The sequence below is a fragment of the Melanotaenia boesemani genome, chromosome 5 (genome assembly GCF_017639745.1).
Source record: "Melanotaenia boesemani isolate fMelBoe1 chromosome 5, fMelBoe1.pri, whole genome shotgun sequence".
In the NCBI taxonomy this organism is placed as follows: Eukaryota; Metazoa; Chordata; class Actinopteri; order Atheriniformes; family Melanotaeniidae; genus Melanotaenia; species Melanotaenia boesemani.
Genome location: NC_055686.1, coordinates 34,562,669 through 34,576,707, shown reverse-complemented (window position 1 = coordinate 34,576,707; position 14,039 = coordinate 34,562,669). Strand labels below are relative to the sequence as shown.

At 40.1% G+C, this 14,039-nt stretch overlaps 1 protein-coding gene across 8 annotated transcripts in view; it reads right to left on the bottom strand.

Annotated features, from left to right (window-relative positions):
* Positions 1 to 14,039, bottom strand: part of sorcs2 (sortilin-related VPS10 domain containing receptor 2) — a 388,660-nt gene that overhangs the window by 98,422 nt on the left and 276,199 nt on the right. The window lies entirely within an intron of this gene.

The window sequence follows — 14,039 nt, the reverse complement described above, 5'->3', positions numbered from 1 at the left end:
TCTTTTAGGGACACTTACTATAATTCTTACAATATGTGTTTGCCCATATCAGGTTCAGAGATGTGAAAATGCAGTTAGTGTATGTTTTTATACAGAAAATCAGCCCATTGTGACAATATGAGACAAACTTCAGTTTACTGAATCATCTTAATAGAAATAATTCCTCAGCTTTTCATTTCCTGTTCTAAGTTATCTAACCTAGCTAAATTACCAACATAACAATGTTCTTATTACTCATGTGGCCGGTGAGTTACACAACTGATTAAACTGCAAACGAGGTGATTATTAAAAAAAAGAGTCTATCATTACCCTGAAATATCAGTCTGACTTTTTACTCTAGTTATTGTTGCTAGCACAGCAGTTCCTAAAATGTTTCAGGTCAGTTTTTTCTTTGAACTTTTGTTGTGGCCGTGTTTCAAGGAGTAGATTGGCAAGAGAAAAAGATGTCATGTGTAAGGTAATTATCAAGGAAAATTCCTCTAGTAAATATAACTTAGTATTTAATTTGTTTCATGCTAGCCACTCATAGCTAATTAGCTAATATTCCTTTGGAAAGGTATCAAGGCAGGATCTGGTGCTGAGAACTCTGTGTTTGATTTTCAAACTAGTTGAATAAAGTTTGCTGATGTCCCCACTGCACTCCTGACCAGTGGGGTAGTCTAAGTGATACACAGGTATACGCCGTATACCCACTAGAAAAGGTCACAAATTTCCGTATAACCACGAAAAAATGCTCAAATATGCGTATCAAGATGTTTCGTGACATAACTTTCACTTTCCCAGTCATAAATTAGCCACGAAGCCGGCCCGCTTAGACCATGAGGAGTTCCGTCAAAAGTGACGTTGAGCCTCCGCAGACAGAAAGCAGCTCGACCGTCTGTCCTGATCCTGGTGGCTGGTTGCTAGACAACCGCGAATTAAAGAGTGGCGGATGAGAGGAAGAAGAAGATGCAGCAGAAAAAGAAGAGGAAGAAGATTTTTTGAGGGTACGCAGAGAAAAAACATGAAAAGAAAAAGTCAAATCACACCGTTTCAGTGTGTCAGTGAGTGTGTTGCTACTGGTTTGGGTTCCACTGTCGATTCGGGGGACACTGCAGTTACACACTTACGGGTGGGGAGGTTTGCCTGACGCTGTCGTCCAACCTGACCTGATGAAAACTCAGAGTTGGTCAACCCAGAGTTGAGCTTTAAACTCAGTTTGTTTAACCTTCTTTCTGAAACGGGAATTTGTGTGTTAAACAGTAGGTGATTGGCATATTAAATTATATAAAACTAGCTAACTAAAGTGGTGGTTTCATACTGCTGTTTTCTGTGTGTGTGTGTGTGCTCGTAGAAGAGACTTCAACCTGGCCGGTCTTGTAGAGTGAGAGTCTGGTAGGGGAATTTAAAAACAGGCATCTTTGGTTAGAGTGGAGAAATGGAAAGTTAGGTAAATGTTGGACATTTAAAGCTGGTAAAAACTATTTAAATGTACAAAGTTACCGCTATATTAGCATGTTATTAATGTTGAATAAAAATGAAGACAATTCATAGTCATCTTAAATGTCCATTAATAAGGACACCAAGTACAACATTAAATAAATAACTTATGTGTGTTGTGTGTAGTTGTCTCATTATTCAAGCTATTCCAAGAGTGGAAGGTTTGCCTCTATATTTTTTATGAATTTTTATTTATTGAAAATGGATTTGTCTTGTTCTGTTAGTGGCTGTTCAGTGGTTAATTAAAGTACAGCTGTTAATCAATTCACATTAAACTTCATTTATAAAGCGTTTTTCTTACCAAAGGCAACACAAAGTGCTTTATATTGTTCTAGAATGCGCCGCTAGGTGGCAGCAGCAATTGTAGTAGCTCTGTTTTTAACTCGTGATTTTTTGCAATATAGCCGTCTTTTTTAAGACATCAGCTGTCAATCTGTGTCTGTTCGGGTTGATTTTTCACGCTGGTCAGAGGCTGTGCTATACGGGAGATTTTTCTGAATATTTTTCTGTTTTTGCAAGACTTGTTATTGTGAGTCTCCATGGCAACGAGACTTGTTTACCATCGGGATCAACTGATAAAACTCTCCAAACTCAAGATTATCAGTGAAACAACACTTCAAATCCCAACGGAGTTGAAAAGAAAGAGAAGAGGATGCAGGGCAGGAGCGAGGCAGAGAGAAAAACGGTGGCGATTCAAACCGTTTCTTCCAACGGTTGTTATGGGAAACGTGAGATCGCTAGCTAACAAAATTGATGAACTTCAGGTGCTAACCAGGTCTCTTAAAGAATACAGAGAGTGCAGTATTATGTGCTTCACCGAGACATGGCTGCATGAACACATCCCAGACTGTAATGCGTCTGTACACGGCTTCAGGACGGTCCGTGCAGACCGCAATAAACAACTCAGCGGGAAGTTGAAGGGAGGTGGAATTGCGGTGCTGGTAAACCAGCGCTGGTGTCATCCTGAACATGTCACTGTTAAAGAGAAGATCTGCACAAGAGACATTGAACTGCTAGCTGTGAGTCTCCGCCCGTATTATTTACCCAGAGAGTTCACATGCGTTATTCTGGTAGCGGTATATATATTACCTGGTACCGCTCCAGACGCAGCCTGTGATGTCATTAACTCTGTAGTGGCCAGGCTTCAAACACAACATCCAAACGCATTTGTGGCTATCTCTGGAGATTTTAACAACATCTCCCTCTCTGCAACTCTACCAACTTTCCAACAGTTTGTCAGCTGCTCCACCAGAGAAAACAAAACGTTGGACTTATTTTATGCAAATATTAAAAATGCATACAGCTCCTTTGCCCTGCCACCTTTAGGAAGATCAGACCATAACCTAGTTCTTCTCTCCTCCTCCTACAAGCCCATCGTTCAGCAACAACCAGTCATTAGAAAGGCTATTAGAACCTGGTCTAATGAAGCTGAAGATGCTCTGAGAGGATGCTTCGAGGCTACAGACTGGAACGTCCTATGTGAACCTCATGGAGATGACATCAACGCCTTGACTGAGTGTGTGACAGATTATATTAACTTCTGTGTGGACAGCACCGTTCCAACAAGAACAGTGAGGTGCTTCCCCAATAACAAACCCTGGATCACCAGTGACCTGAAAAAGCTGCTGAACATCAAAAAGAAAGCTTTTAGGGATGGAGACAGGGAGTTATTGAAGTCCACACAAAAACAACTTAAAACACAAACGAAGAAGTGCAAGGAGGACTACAGGAAGAAGTTGGAAAGTAAGCTTCAGAAAAACAATGTGAGGGATGTGTGGTCAGGAATGAAGAAGATCACTGGCTTCGGGATAAAGGAGGATCAGACCGATGGAGGTCTGGACAGAGCGAATGAACTGAACATGTTCTTCAATAGGTTTAGCTCATCTCCTGCTTCAACCCCAACTAGCCACACACCCTCCATGAGCCCACAGCTTTCCTGTCACACCTCCACTCTGTCACCCTGCAGCTCAGTCAAGGACCTGGACACAACCTCATCTCCCTCCACATCAGGACTTCCTGAAACCTCCTCTGCCTCCACCTCCACTCTGTCTGTCTCCTGTAACCAAGTCATGCAACAACTGGTGAAACTGAACCAGAACAAGGCTGCAGGTCCAGATGGTGTCAGTCCCAGAGTTCTCAAGACCTGCTCAAAACAGCTATGTCCGATTCTCCAGCACCTGTTCAACACCAGCCTGAGCCAGAGAAGAATCCCGGTGCTGTGGAAAACATCCTGCCTTGTTCCAGTGCCTAAAAAACCACAACCAGCTGAACCAAAAGACTACAGACCAGTCGCCCTGACATCTCACGTCATGAAAGTCCTGGAGAGACTCTTACTGGCTCACCTCAGCAAGCAGGTGAACACCTTTCAGGACCCATTACAGTTTGCATACCGTAATGGGCTTGGGGTTGAAGATGCCATCATATACCTGCTTCAGAGAGCCCACTCTCATCTGGACCAGTCAGGCAGCACTTTGAGGGTCATGTTCTTTGATTTCTCAAGTGCTTTTAATACGATTCAGCCTGCTCTGCTGTGTGAGAAGCTGCAGAAATTCCAGGTGGATCCCTCCACAACCACCTGGATTTACGACTACCTCACAAACAGACCACAGTTTGTGAGACTGAAAGGTTGTGTGTCTGAGATGGTGGTCAGCAGCACTGGAACACCACAAGGGACTGTACTTTCACCATTTCTATTCACGCTGTACACCTCAGACTTCCAGTACAACTCTGAGTTCTGTCATCTGCAGAAATACTCTGATGACTCAGCAGTTGTTGGGTGTATCAGTGATGGACAAGAAGCAGAGTACAGAGAACTGGTCGGTCAGTTTGTGAAATGGTGCGGTGACAATCATCTCATCTTGAATACCAAGAAAACAAAGGAGATGATTGTTGACTTCAGGAGGAACAAGAACACACATAGAAGTGTTTCCATCATGGGAGAGGAGGTGGAGGTGGTGGAGGAATACAAGTACCTTGGAGTTCAGCTGGACAACAGACTTGAGTGGAAAAGCAACACTGAGTACATTTACAAGAAAGGTCAGAGCAGACTCTACTTCTTAAGGAAGCTGAGATCTTTTAACGTCTGCACCAAAATGTTGCAAATGTTCTACAGGTCTGTTGTTGAAAGTGCAATCAGCTTTGCAGCAATCTGCTGGGGCAGCGGCATGAGAACCAGAGACTTGAAAAGAATTAACAAACTGATCAAGAAAGCTGGATCTGTGCTTGGAGTAACTCTGGAGCCGCTGGAGTTGATCATCAAAAAAAGAATTCTGTACAAGCTGACGAAGATAATGGAAGATCCTTCACACCCTCTACACAACGCCGTGACGAAACAACAGAGTGTGTTCAGTGGGAGGCTTGTTCAAGTCCGATGCAAGACAGAGAGATACAGAAGATCCTTCCTTCCAGCAGCTATCAGGCTGAAGAACAAAGCCCTTAATTAATTAATGTGATTGTTTAAAAAAAAAAAAAAAAAAAAAAAAAAATTACTACTACTACAATATTGAATTTCCCTTTGGGATTAATAAAGTATTTTTCATTTCATTCATTTCATTATATGACGAAAAAAAAATGTATGCATATTAAAGTAAAACAAGCCTTCACACACTACATAGAAATTTAAGAACACACCCATCATTGTCTCTCTCACAGTCACACAGACGTCCACATACATGCACAAACAGAGCCGTCCCCCCTCCCTACATTATACACAAACATGAACTCCACAGTTTCTGTTTCTTAGTACAAAAATAATAAAAGTAATAAACATCTGGCTTGATGCCACTGTGAGGAAACAATATCTTGGGGATCCGATCACACCAAGAGCCAGCCCACCCATTTCCACAGAGGCCAGCACAGCAACCACCCAGACCAGGGCAGGCCAGAGTCCACATCACAGCTGTTGGACTGCAGTGCAGAACCCCCAGCCACTGGGACAAGGGCGATCACCACGGCAACAACCCCCAGTCCAAGCAGGCAAAGCTCCTGGGGGGGGATTAGAGTATACCCACTAGAATTACCTAGACTACACCACTGCTCCTGACTCATTTTGATAGTCCACAGACATTAATTATGTACATTCATGGAGCTGTTGTTGCCTGCAGCGCCCACAGGCTAAAAAAACCCACTTCACAACCTTTTATCATCATGTGACAGCTGAGTTTTGCTTTACGGCACCGCATTACATGCCAAAAACTGGGTATCAAAACATCTGCCATTTTGAACGAGCACCATGGCTGATTTGGCACAAGAGAAAGCAACGGAGCAAGAGATAAGACAAGAGTCAACATCACACTGACTTTCACTGCCTGATCAGAGCTCAGAGAAGAAATAGGATGAAAGATGGATGCCCAGTTGACCGTCATCAGGGGGTACCTCAGTGAGGTAAATCTGCCAAAGTTCAGTCGTGGGGCTTTAACACTTAGCATTTTAATGTCTGCCACCCCATAACGGTGAGAATACAGCTAAATAAATAAATAAACAAACAAAATAAATAAATAAATAAAATACAAAAGGTGCTTAAGAAAGTTACATGGCTTTAACCGCTCAATGCTAGACATCTCTGACTGAAGATAGCTTGTCCACAAAGATGTCATGAATTGAGAATTGAGTTCATTGAGGACATCGTCATAATAGAACATGAGTAAGGCCTAACTTGTAATGTATCAGAAATACTTTCACTCAGAAATGTGGTTCTGCAGACATACACGAGCAAACTACACAAGCTCCCAGCACGACTGTTTTCCACTCAATTACATATGTAAATTGCTTGGGTTCTGGTTTCCACTGGAGAGAGCGGGCCCCACGCGATGACAGCTCACTGGGCTGTGGCCTGTTGAGAATTAAGACCTATGAGGGCAGAGCAGCTACGGGAGGCCACACAGCACATGAAGATCCCTGAGGTGTTTAGTTGACGCTTTCTAAACTGGGCATTAAAAATGTTATCTCAAAAGACGGGTACTTTTAGACACAGTCAAGGACAAACACTGTGTTTTGTTCAGACGATTTTATTCTGTCCTGCGTGACTCCAAGCTACAGAGGATCCATGTTGCATCTGCATCTTCATCTGTTATGAGGTTTTTCCAGGTGATTTTTTAAGGCCTTGTGTGTTTATGTTGCTTGATTGCTATGCTCTGGTTTCCATCAAAGTCAACACAGATGTTGACTAAATTCCTTGACTGTTGTTCTCTTTGTGGGGGATTTAAAGATAAATTAAGAGCAGTGGAGGATCTAAAATGATTTACATAGGGTGGCAAAGGATGCAAGGTGGCATCGAACGCCTTCAATGCAGTATGAGAAAACCCACTAATCATTTTTAGGGGAGCTGAAGATAACAATTATTGTGCTGTGAAGCAAAAAGTTCTCACAAACATCCAAATCTATTGCTCTCTGTGTCTCAAAGCTAAGGACAAAAAAATAGAATGACCATTAGAATAGTCTAAAGCCTGGTACACACATAATGATTTTTTTTTTAATCTTATGAGATTTTTTTATCTGGTCGAGTCCTCACAAGCGAAGATAAAAAAATCAGTTTTGATCATACTGTGTGTGGTGTGCTCCGATAATTTAATCACAGAACAACACACACATGACGATGCTGTCCCACAACTCATCTACAATCTAGTCCTCCAAGCCGGACAAACGTCGAAACGTAGAAGAAGAACCATAGCAACAACTGGCAAAAAACGACGAGGAAGAAACATAGCAACTTTATTGTTTGTCTTGTCCTACTTGTCTTGATACCTGTATACGCATGGGACAGTGAGAAACGTAATTTCGATTCCTTTGTATGTTATGGGCATGTGAAGAAATTGACAAATAAACCTGACTTTAAGAGTTTAAGACTTTAAGACAACCAGAAAACACAACACACAGCATGGAAGAGGACAAACAGGACGAGGGAATGATGGAGGTCTTGGGATTATTGTTAACAGAAAAAGAACTGAAAAAATAACAGACTGGAGACGGCGTGAACACGGACTTTATTTACTTCCTTGTTCCCCAACAGGTCGCTCTCTGATGGGCTACATTCTGGCTCAGGTCACCACCCACGCAGTCACAATGCTCAAGTCTTCAGCATTCCTCAGAAATCAGCTCTGAAACATTGAACATGTCCAATATTTCTGATTGTCGGCTATGACCCGTTTTGGAGCGGATTACTGGGACAAATCTGCTCGTAACACAGCACAGACCAGTTGATAATTGGACAGGGAAATCTCACGATGATCACGTTTGCCATCCGAGGTCAGGAAGACGCAAAATCGGGACAAAAACAGCCCAAAAATGGTTGTGTGTGGTTTAATATCTTTTCACAGTGTTTCTCTATTACAGAATATTCATCATATTTAGTAATATCATAATAACACAAGTTCCATCAGGGGTGATATTGTTGTTATTTTTTTTTTAATATCTAAATATCTCATAAACTGCTCCTGTTTTTATTCTAAGCAAAACTAACTAACTAGGGAGATATGCTCTTACAAATCACACAGGAGTGAGTGAGTATGGGCAAGGACGTCTTTGGCAGACATTTCATTCACTGCTAATTAAACTGAACTTTAACTCCAGCGAGTTGCGGACAGACTGTCCTACATGGAAGCAGGCGTGCGTTTGGTGCTTGGCTGTAACTTCATCAGCTGTCTAAGATTGAATTTATGATTATTACTTCTTGTGAATCCAGTTTTAATTACAACGCCATGAGAGGATTTTGTAGTTTCAAGAGATTTGTTTTTACAAGTATGATATTTGGGACAGTTACCTCCTCCTGTCCCCCTTCACTTCTGGCCCTGATTAAGAGAAACTCTTTGAGGCTCTTTTGTTTACATTTAGGTTGTTTGTTCAGAGTTTACAAGAAGAAAAAAATTATAAGTCACTATTTAAATATTCACTTTATATATATATATATATATATATATAGATATCTTAATAATCTTGTGTCTACTACAACTTTCTTATTTAAAACCCTCTTATTGTATCCAGTGCAGTCTCATTTAAATTCTGTCAATATCTTCAATCAAGCCAGACTGTGGCAGGTATTAGTGAAATGTCACAGGATTACCTTAATCCCCCAAACAAGTTGATTCAGTGTCAAATGTACGCTACATGCCTTCTACTTGCTCAATAAAAATCAAGCTAAGATTTAACAACAGAAAGGGCAGCTGGTTCAAGCCCTTATCCTGAGCCTCACTGCCATCTTCATCAGTTCACAGTCACACAGAGGCGAGACATGAGGCAAGCATGCAGGAAATGTTGTTCTGCTTTGAGTCAGAAATATCTGAAAATAGGACTGAGAGGTCTGTAAGTTTTCGTCCACCTTGGCAACAGCAGAAATGCATTAACTGCAAGCATCGTTGAGCTGATATCTGCTGCAGGCTTCAGCAACCTGGAGTTCAGATTTACAAACACAGATATACACAATCACTTTAAACCTGTAGATTATTTTACAAATAAAACAGATTTTTCTTTTTCCAGACATTTTTGATGATTATATGACACTTGTATTTTTGATTTCTGAACTTTGTAAATTTCAAGCCACAGTGTTAACAACTTTAGTTAATTATTTCATGCTGGTTAAAAACACGAAAAGCTTTTTGAAAGAATCTGATGGGGGTAACAGGAAAAGACCATGTAAGTCCAGATTCAATGGGAAGCTGTCTAGAGCGCTGTCCTCCGTTTGTGTTTTCCTTCTCATTCATTGTTCTGCAACAAATCCTGAAACGTCTTAAGAAAAAAGAAAAAATAAGTGAAAGTTAGATGCATATAAAGGCTAAATTTCCTGACTTGATTACACAATCACAAGCATTCCTCAACCTTACACCCTACAAGATTACATGGATAAAGAAACATTGACGTCCTTCAGCTGATTAGACTCACCATCCTGTTAACAGTGTTAATCACAAGTTTAATCCCAATAAAATATTTTATCGATTCAATGGCCAGATATCACAAAATTCAGCCATAAACTGTCTTACAAAGATTACTGCATTGATGTTTGATCAGTATTTTCTATTTAGACTGATGCTACTGGCGCCTTGATTACTGCATCCTGTACTAAAGTAGATCATTGTAACATTAACCCTTCTTCTGCACCCTGCTGTAATGCTTTTAATGTTCTATGTGAAGCACTTTGAATCGTATTGTACATGAAATGTGCTAAATAAATAAATTTGCCTTGCCTTGAGCTCCTACTTTCCTCAACTCTAACCATTCCTGTGTCAACGTGTTACATCTGCCTTTTAATAAGCAGCATCCTAAATACAATAATAATAACATTAAATGTCCTAATACCAAATTAAATGTGTAATTTTAGCAAATGGACCAATGCATCTATCTGAACCTATATGTGGTGTAAGAGCTCTAATCATTTAACTTATTCAGATCTTAGGAGTACTTAAAAGGATTGCTCTAAAATGTAAACATTAGTTTCAAAATGGCTTCAGAAACCAAGAGGGCTTTTTCTTTTCTTTTTTTACTGAACAGCAGTGTCCACTAAAGCTTTTTTATATGTGCCATTTGAGAAGTAAAACCTCTGGCTTACATCAGAAATTATTGATGTGGCCTTTATTGAATAAATGCTAAAAGCAAAAAATGTGTGAAGTGTGGAAATGTACTTGTTTTTTTTTTGACATTCTGTAATCAGGAGAAGTCTGATGGCCTGGTTTGGATGCAGCTTTCGGCTGTAACCGTTCTGGTTATGGTGGCGTGACTCAGGGTGGTTGTCTTGTAGCCTGATGGTTGCTGGTTCAATCCTTGTGAATATAATGCACAGCGATGGACCATCATGGTTGTTTTCCAGTCACATTTGTCCGGTGGCTGGAGCAGGAGGCAAAACATGACAAATGTTCTATACTTGTTTTCTAATTGCTGAATTATTTCAAAATACTAAGAACTGTAATGATTGGCACCAGATTCTGAAATGAAAATAAAATCTCCGAAGGGAGCTATGATGTAACTTTTTCTTTCTTTCTATGGAACAATTATGAATCAATAATTGTCATATTTAAGTTAAATAAAGTTATTTAAGTTCTTGTTCTGGAGGGAGATGCTACTAGCAGGATGACACCCTACCCTCTTTTTTTCTTTTAATTTCATGACAGTTTATTATGTGAGTCTTTCAGAACTGGATATATTTTAGAGTTAGTTCCTTGTACACACTCACGTCCAAACTAAAACACTATCAGGCTTTTTGCTTTCTCTGTGTAAACTGTGTCTCATATTGAGCTCATTTCTTGTTGTTTTTGTAGAAAAGAAACTCATTTTATTTTCTGCAAAAATTTGAATACATTATTTTTTTTAATGAAGATTGCCACTCAGGAGTCAAAACACACACTTCTGGAAGCATTCGTCTCTATGACAACTTCACTATCTTTACAGATAACATACATGACACTAAACATCGGACTTCAGATATAAGTCTTATTTATTAATATAAAGTCAAACAACTCAAACAGAAAAATCTAATTCCAGACAGAGAACTGAGAGCTGGGGATAGTCAGACCTGATTTTGTTCTTTTCTGCAAATCATCCTTCAATTAAAAGCTATACCATCCCCTTCATGTGAATGGGATCATGGACAGGTCTTTCATTTTTAGATTCTTTTCATCGCAAGACGCTGTTCTCATTCACACTGAAGACTGACTGGTGTGTGATATCATATAACTTCTAGCATCTGAAGACGACCTTCAGGCCAGAACCAAACACAGTGCAATCTGAATCACAAGAAGAGAAGAGAGGATGCTGGCTCTACGCAGCTAAAGACTTTAAGTATTTTTGCAAGGATTGTTTATTATCAATATTTGAACTGCAGCTTTATTAATTATACACCTGCTTTTGAAGCAGGTGTGACCTCTGTTTTTATTTTCCCATAATCTGCCCTCATAAATGACTTTAAATGATAAGTAAATTATTTATTAAACTTAAGTGAGACCAGTAGTTACTTACGTTAAGCCCTGTGTTAGTTTAGTCTACATATTTTTTTTTTTTTTCCATTGTGTCCAGAGTTTTAACTCAGAGAAACCAGCTAAAATCACTTTTCTGCTTTTCCAATTGATCTCTTTCTTTATATTAACTTCAACTGTCAAATGTTGTGTTTTCCTGAACCATCTCGTTCCTGTTCTGTCGCATCCGCTCTCTCAGTGATGGATCTCTCTGTCTCTGCTGCGCTCTTAATATCTTTTCCTGCTCCCTTCAAGTTTCTCTCGCTGTCGATGATCAACGGCCAGTCTGAGCTCTTTCATTAGAGGTTGGAGACAATAATCACACCTCAGGAAAGCTTTTGCTCCTTTTTTTTAATTACATTCCTCTGTCAAGTAAAAAGTGGAAGGGAGAGGGAGGACAGGAAGAGAGGAACCTCTGAGCAATTACTCTAGCCTTAATTATATAGTTAAAAAAAACCCTATCTGCTATTCAGAATATGTGGATGTGTGTGAGAGAGGAAATGGGAAAAAGAGGAGCAGAGCTCCGCTACCTGCATCTACACCTGAAAGATTTTCCACTTTTGCTGAAGGCTGCCATTCAGGTGTCAAAACCCCCCACACACCAGCAATGGTGGAAGTCAGCATCTCTATGACAACTCCACTGTAGTGTAAGTATAATGTGAAAATCTGTGTTTTATTTATTAAGAGATGATACACATTACTCTCAGTATACACTCACTGGCTGCTTTTCAGTGACAGCATCAAACAGTTGTTGCATATCCATGATGAGAATCTTCCGTTCCACCACATCCCAAAGCTGCTCTACTGGACTGAGATCTGGTGGCTGTGGAGGCCGTTGGAGTCCAGTGAATCATTGTCATGTTCTAGAAAGCAGTTGGAGATGATCTGAGCTTTGTGACATGGTGCATTATCCTGCTGGAAGTAGCATCAGAAGATGATGGACATGGTCAGCAGTACTCAGGTAGGCTGTGGAGGTTAAACCAGGCCATGTAGGTACTAATACTAAAAACTAAGATTTTGGAAAAAACTTTTAAAAAGTTTTGATTTTAGCATGACACTCTTTTTGTAGACAGTGTGTGTAAATACACTGAACTGTAGTGAATGTGGAGTGAAAATTCCTAGTCAAAGACTCCTCTTTGGTGAAAGTCTCCAAGATTAAGAGCTCTCCCTTTTCCTGTGATGGCAATCTCTTAATCATTCTTCTTCAAAGTTGATACTCATTCAGGTATCTGATTGTGTGTGTGTGTGTGTGTGTGTGTGTGTGTGTGTGTGTGATGCTAAGCTGCGCTTTTGCCCCCATGACCGATAGTTGAACTCAGCTTGGAAAGGCCTGGCGCATGAAATTTCGTCACCTGTATAATTGAACATACAATTAATGTATGTATCAATAACATGTGTTAAAATGACTGACAATCAATATGTATATACTTAATTACTCATAATTCATGTATGCATTTACCTTGTATAATGTAGTTAAAAGGGTACCCATGTATGAATGACGATGAGTAAAGACCAGCCCTGGACACTACTCAAGCGGTAGTAACCTTCCTAAAAAAATGCTGAGTGTTTTAATATACAATAAGATTGGTAGGTCTGAAAAAGTAATGGTGTAACATAATTGGAGATGGATGCATAAAAAATTGGGGGCAGGGCTCTCAGAACTCTAAGAGTAAAATCAGTCCTGAACTGGGTCTTGACCAAGTGGCAACCTCTGGTGGTAAAATGTGAAGGCCATGAGGAAGTACGCCAAAACAGAGCAAACCCCCATAGACTCCCATGTTAAAAAGACCAACTTCACAGCAGAAATAAACATGTCTTAAGCCTGGTACAAAATCCATTTTAGGATTAATAGGTCAAGTTTACCTTCATGACAACTGTGAGGGGGGTGTTATGTTATTTAATCTTGAAATTTGGCATAATTAGGGGTGTGTCCTTTTGATTGACAGGTATCCAATATCCATGGCAAGAAGGTGCGCCTTAGCTTTAGCCCTCCTACCTCCATTAGCTGGTTAGCTATTGTTAGCTCCGGGTGAGCTCGGCTTAGCGCTTAGCTACAGGCAGCTCGGAGTTTGATGGGTGTCAATCATCTGCCCCAGCTTCACAGTCCCCCTCTCAGCTCCACCTCTTTGCCCATTTTTGGATTTTCCGGGAATGACTACACGCGTGATGCTGCCAAGATGGCAATGGTGGGAACCGCCCAATAAGCTTCAATTCAGCTCTTCAGAAACTTACGGGTGACGTCACAGACTATATGTAGTCTATGGTCTTGACTCATGCATTTGTAACCTGTTTTGTTTTTTATGCACATATGTCCTGACCTTATATGAAATGAGTTAACAAGTAATTTAATAGGTGTACCTAATAAAGTGCCTGATGAGTGTATAAACTCAGATTTAAATGATCTGTTTCAATAATACTGAATTAAACCAATCATTTAATAACTGAAATGGACCAGATCAAAAAAGTGGACCAGATTTTATTTCCTCCCAATTTCATGTATTAAAGTTTCAGTCTGTTAGCTTTTTCTATTTTTACATGGATTGGTTTTGTTACCTATTTTGTTCCTCTTATGTATTCTGTGGTGTTTACTTACTGTTCCCGTCACTCCTGGTCATCATTTGTAAT